The 6,126-nt window shown below is 48.8% G+C and overlaps 1 non-coding gene across 1 annotated transcript; it reads left to right on the forward strand.

The window, feature by feature from the left end:
* Positions 1-584: 584 nt before the first annotated feature.
* trnah-gug lies at positions 585-656 on the forward strand. The gene has a single exon. It is a non-coding gene; the product is annotated as a tRNA-His (tRNA).
* Positions 657-6,126: the final 5,470 nt, after the last annotated feature.

A 6,126-nucleotide genomic window follows, 5' to 3' on the forward strand; every position in this document is an offset into this window, starting at 1 on the left:
TCATAAAAGGAGAAGGAAAGGTAAAAACTCAGCTTTATCAGAAAGGTCTATGTAAATACAGCCATAAGCACTCACAGAAACGTTGCACTGAGTCCTCTGTCAAAAGAAACAGGATTTGTTGTCTCTTTGTTTTCCTGTGCCAGAGACACGCAGCTCTCTTCTCTCTCCTGCTCCCCCCTCCCACCAGAATGCTAAGAACTCCCTCCCCCCCTTAGGAATGTGGATCTGAGCCAATCAGCAGGAAGCTTCCTCACAGTCTAACAAACTGAGCATGTACAGGGGTCTCGGTGCAGGAGAGAGGCATTATGGGAACTTTCTTTACACAGCTCAGGGTTTTTTTTTCCTATGAGGCTTCTGATCATCTGAATGGGAGAAATATGGGGAGACATAAGGGCACTATTGAGAGAACTGAAGGTTTGCCTGCAGCTTGGGATTAACTCTTTATTAGCCTTTCCTTCTCCTTTAATTGCAAAGTTAAATAATCCTGGAACAACCAGCTAAGCAGTCCTGGCTAACAAAACAAACAACCCCCCCCCCCCCCAAGCACATAGACAAGCGCCAAACTAGCCCTTAGGGACCAACAGGCCGTGATCGTATAGTGGTTAGTACTCTGCGTTGTGGCCGCAGCAACCCCGGTTCGAATCCGGGTCACGGCAGTTTTCTTACTTGATAGTAACTTTCAGTAACATTAATTCCACTGAATTTGTCATTTGGTTTTTTTTTTAGTCAGGATATTTAAGAAATTAATGCCAGAATTATGTTTCAACTTGAGTGCTATTCTGATACCTACTGGGAGCTGCTATCTTGCTCCCTTCCCATTGTTCTGCTGATCGGCTGCTGGGGGGGGGAGGGGGGATATCACTCCAACTTGCAGCGCAGCAGTAAAGTGTGACTGAGTCTGAGCTTTCAGAAGGAGCCAGCACTACACATTAGAACTGCTTTCAGCTAACCTATTGTTTCTCCTACTCCCATGTAACTGGAGGAGTCCCAAGCCGGACTTGGATTTCTTACTATTGAGTGCTATTCTGATACCTACTGGGAGCTGCTATCTTGCTCCCTTCCCATTGTTCTGCTGATCGGCTGCTGGGGGGGGGGGGAGGGGGGATACCACTCCAACTTGCAGCGCAGCAGTAAAGTGTGACTGAGTCTGAGCTTTCAGAAGGAGCCAGCACTACACATTAGAACTGCTTTCAGCTAACCTATTGTTTCTCCTACTCCCATGTAACTGGAGGAGTCCCAAGCCGGACTTGGATTTCTTACTATTGAGTGCTATTCTGATACCTACTGGGAGCTGCTATCTTGCTCCCTTCCCATTGTTCTGCTGATCGGCTGCTGGGGGGGGGGGGGAGGGGGGATATCACTCCAACTTGCAGCGCAGCAGTAAAGTGTGCCTGAGTCTGAGCTTTCAGCCAGCGCTACACATTAGAACTGCTTTCAGCTAACCTATTGTTTCTCCTACTCCCATGTAACTGGAGGAGTCCCAAGCCGGACTTGGATTTCTTACTATTGAGTGCTATTCTGATACCTACTGGGAGCTGCTATCTTGCTCCCTTCCCATTGTTCTGCTGATCGGCTGCTGGGGGGGGCGGGAGGGGGGATACCACTCCAACTTGCAGCGCAGCAGTAAAGTGTGACTGAGTCTGAGCTTTCAGAAGGAGCCAGCACTACACATTAGAACTGCTTTCAGCTAACCTATTGTTTCTCCTACTCCCATGTAACTGGAGGAGTCCCAAGCCGGACTTGGATTTCTTACTATTGAGTGCTATTCTGATACCTACTGGGAGCTGCTATCTTGCTCCCTTCCCATTGTTCTGCTGATCGGCTGCTGGGGGGGGGGAGGGGGGATATCACTCCAACTTGCAGCGCAGCAGTAAAGTGTGCCTGAGTCTGAGCTTTCAGCCAGCGCTACACATTAGAACTGCTTTCAGCTAACCTATTGTTTCTCCTACTCCCATGTAACTGGAGGAGTCCCAAGCCGGACTTGGATTTCTTACTATTGAGTGCTATTCTGATACCTACTGGGAGCTGCTATCTTGCTCCCTTCCCATTGTTCTGCTGATCGGCTGCTGGGGGGGGGGGGGAGGGGGGATACCACTCCAACTTGCAGCGCAGCAGTAAAGTGTGACTGAGTCTGAGCTTTCAGAAGGAGCCAGCACTACACATTAGAACTGCTTTCAGCTAACCTATTGTTTCTCCTACTCCCATGTAACTGGAGGAGTCCCAAGCCGGACTTGGATTTCTTACTATTGAGTGCTATTCTGATACCTACTGGGAGCTGCTATCTTGCTCCCTTCCCATTGTTCTGCTGATCGGCTGCTGGGGGGGGGAGGGGGGATATCACTCCAACTTGCAGCGCAGCAGTAAAGTGTGACTGAGTCTGAGCTTTCAGAAGGAGCCAGCACTACACATTAGAACTGCTTTCAGCTAACCTATTGTTTCTCCTACTCCCATGTAACTGGAGGAGTCCCAAGCCGGACTTGGATTTCTTACTATTGAGTGCTATTCTGATACCTACTGGGAGCTGCTATCTTGCTCCCTTCCCATTGTTCTGGCTGATCGGCTGCTGGGGGGGGGGGGGAGGGGGGATACCACTCCAACTTGCAGCGCAGCAGTAAAGTGTGACTGAGTCTGAGCTTTCAGAAGGAGCCAGCACTACACATTAGAACTGCTTTCAGCTAACCTATTGTTTCTCCTACTCCCATGTAACTGGAGGAGTCCCAAGCCGGACTTGGATTTCTTACTATTGAGTGCTATTCTGATACCTACTGGGAGCTGCTATCTTGCTCCCTTCCCATTGTTCTGCTGATCGGCTGCTGGGGGGGGGGGGGAGGGGGGATATCACTCCAACTTGCAGCGCAGCAGTAAAGTGTTGCCTGAGTCTGAGCTTTCAGCCAGCGCTACACATTAGAACTGCTTTCAGCTAACCTATTGTTTCTCCTACTCCCATGTAACTGGAGGAGTCCCAAGCCGGACTTGGATTTCTTACTATTGAGTGCTATTCTGATACCTACTGGGAGCTGCTATCTTGCTCCCTTCCCATTGTTCTGCTGATCGGCTGCTGGGGGGGGCGGGAGGGGGGATACCACTCCAACTTGCAGCGCAGCAGTAAAGTGTGACTGAGTCTGAGCTTTCAGAAGGAGCCAGCACTACACATTAGAACTGCTTTCAGCTAACCTATTGTTTCTCCTACTCCCATGTAACTGGAGGAGTCCCAAGCCGGACTTGGATTTCTTACTATTGAGTGCTATTCTGATACCTACTGGGAGCTGCTATCTTGCTCCCTTCCCATTGTTCTGCTGATCGGCTGCTGGGGGGGGGGAGGGGGGATATCACTCCAACTTGCAGCGCAGCAGTAAAGTGTGCCTGAGTCTGAGCTTTCAGCCAGCGCTACACATTAGAACTGCTTTCAGCTAACCTATTGTTTCTCCTACTCCCATGTAACTGGAGGAGTCCCAAGCCGGACTTGGATTTCTTACTATTGAGTGCTATTCTGATACCTACTGGGAGCTGCTATCTTGCTCCCTTCCCATTGTTCTGCTGATCGGCTGCTGGGGGGGGGGGGGAGGGGGGATACCACTCCAACTTGCAGCGCAGCAGTAAAGTGTGACTGAGTCTGAGCTTTCAGAAGGAGCCAGCACTACACATTAGAACTGCTTTCAAGCTAACCTATTGTTTCTCCTACTCCCATGTAACTGGAGGAGTCCCAAGCCGGACTTGGATTTCTTACTATTGAGTGCTATTCTGATACCTACTGGGAGCTGCTATCTTGCTCCCTTCCCATTGTTCTGCTGATCGGCTGCTGGGGGGGGGGGGGGGAGGGGGGATATCACTCCAACTTGCAGCGCAGCAGTAAAGTGTGCCTGAGTCTGAGCTTTCAGCCAGCGCTACACATTAGAACTGCTTTCAGCTAACCTATTGTTTCTCCTACTCCCATGTAACTGGAGGAGTCCCAAGCCGGACTTGGATTTCTTACTATTGAGTGCTATTCTGATACCTACTGGGAGCTGCTATCTTGCTCCCTTCCCATTGTTCTGCTGATCGGCTGCTGGGAGGGGGGATATCACTCCAACTTGCAGCGCAGCAGTAAAGTGTGACTGAAGTTTATCAGAGCACAGGTCACATGGCTGTGGCACCCTGGGAAATGAAAAATATGGCTAGCCCCATGTATATATGACTGACAGCTGGGATTTTTAAATGCTTTTATTATGGGCATGGATGTGGTAATAAAAAAATGGTTTTGGGTTTCTTGTTTAATTTGAAAAGGACTTTTATTATACAGCTTTTTATGTCTGGGTGACAGGCCCACTTTAACTCTAACTCCACAGACAGGAATAGTATTTGGCAGTTTAGGGCAGCCTGACAGTCAGCAGGTATTTTATTAGAGCCAGGAAAATGCTAATAACGAATTGTATTTGTTCAGACCCAAAACACTATTCTTATCAGTGCCAATGAGGGTCCCGATTCAGTTTGGTATTTGCCTGATTGAGGGGATTGAGGAGTAGCCTCAGTATTTTCAGAAAGCCACAAATCTGAATTCTCACATGAAAACAAACAAAAAATATATCACTAACTAAAGCAATTATTTAATGTCTGTTTGTTAAAAATGCTGTGGAAAATACCCGCACTATAGTAAATGAATGTGTGATCTCAGCTATAAGGGCTAGAGCTGCAGCAGGACGCTACTTTAAATGGCAGCCGCTATCTTAAGCAACCGGAGAAAGCTTCTAAAGCTCTTTACTCAGGTATGGTAATGGTTTCTGCAGAATAAATATAGGGTTCTAGGCGGCACTAATGTGGCTAATCTGTAAAATGCTTTAAATCACATGACTTTGTCACTTAAACCATACCGCCCAACTGTCCCGCTTTCTGCGGGACAGTCCCGGTTTTGGCAGCGCGTCCCGCTGTCCCGGATAGTTCCATAAATGTCCCGCATTTCCGTAATGCGGGACATTCATGGAACTATCCCGACAGCGGGACGCGCTGACTGCACGTTAGTCCTCCTCTTCAGCGTCTCATCTATATGCGGCTCCTTCGGCGGAGCCAGGCCTTTTATAAGGTTGCACCCGTGCGTATTGACGTCACACGCACACACGGGCGCAACCTTATAAAAGGCCTGGCTCCGCCGAACAAGGAGCCGCATATAGAGGAGACGCTGAAGAGGAGGACTAACGTGCAGCCAGCAGCCTGTATGGGGGCACATGTGTATGATGGGGGCTACTCTGTATGGGGGCACCTGTGTATGGGGGGGCTACTCTGTATGGGGGCACCTGTGTATGGGGGGGCTACTGTGTATGGGGGGGATACTCTGTATGGGGGGCACCTGTGTATGGGGGGGATACTCTGTATGGGGGGCACCTGTGTATGGGGGGGCTACTGTGTATGGGGGGGGATACTCTGTATGGGGGGCACCTGTGTATGGGGGGGATACTCTGTATGGGGGGGCACCTGTGTATGGGGGGGGATACTCTGTATGGGGGGGCACCTGTGTATGGGGGGGGATACTCTGTATGGGGGGCACCTGTGTATGGGGGGGGATACTCTGTATGGGGGGCACCTGTGTATGGGGGGGGCTACTCTGTATGGGGGGCACCTGTGTATGGCGGGGGCTAATGTGTGGGGGGGGCACCTGTATATGGGGGGGCAAAACTGGTACATAGTTATAACTCACGTATAACTTAGGTAGTACAGTATGAGGGTATAGCACATTTGCGTCTGATCCCGCCATTTCATCTATATAAAAGGAGTATTTTTTTTTTTTAAAAAGGGTGTGGTAATTGGGGCGTGGCCACAAAAGGGGGCATGGTCAAAAAAATTTGCAGCGCTGCGCGCGCCAAATCTTTTTGTCCCTCTTTTCATTTTTCGAATGTTGGGAGCTATGCTTAAACTCAGAGGTTGAAAATGTCATTTTTGTTTTGTTCTTTTTATCCCCTCCTTTCCCCAGTTCACATATACAGGTTTATATTCAGCCACATTTTTCACTAAGAATTCAGGGTTTGGCGCTTCCCTACAATAAATGAAATTATAATATGTCAAATTGTTCATTTAATTAAAAAAATACTAGCATCAATTAGGTATATACACAAACTTAGTTATTACATTACTGTTTTCTGCTTTAAAAAGGTGTTA

This window comes from Xenopus tropicalis, chromosome 3 (genome assembly GCF_000004195.4).
Source record: "Xenopus tropicalis strain Nigerian chromosome 3, UCB_Xtro_10.0, whole genome shotgun sequence".
NCBI lineage: Eukaryota > Metazoa > Chordata > Amphibia > Anura > Pipidae > Xenopus > Xenopus tropicalis.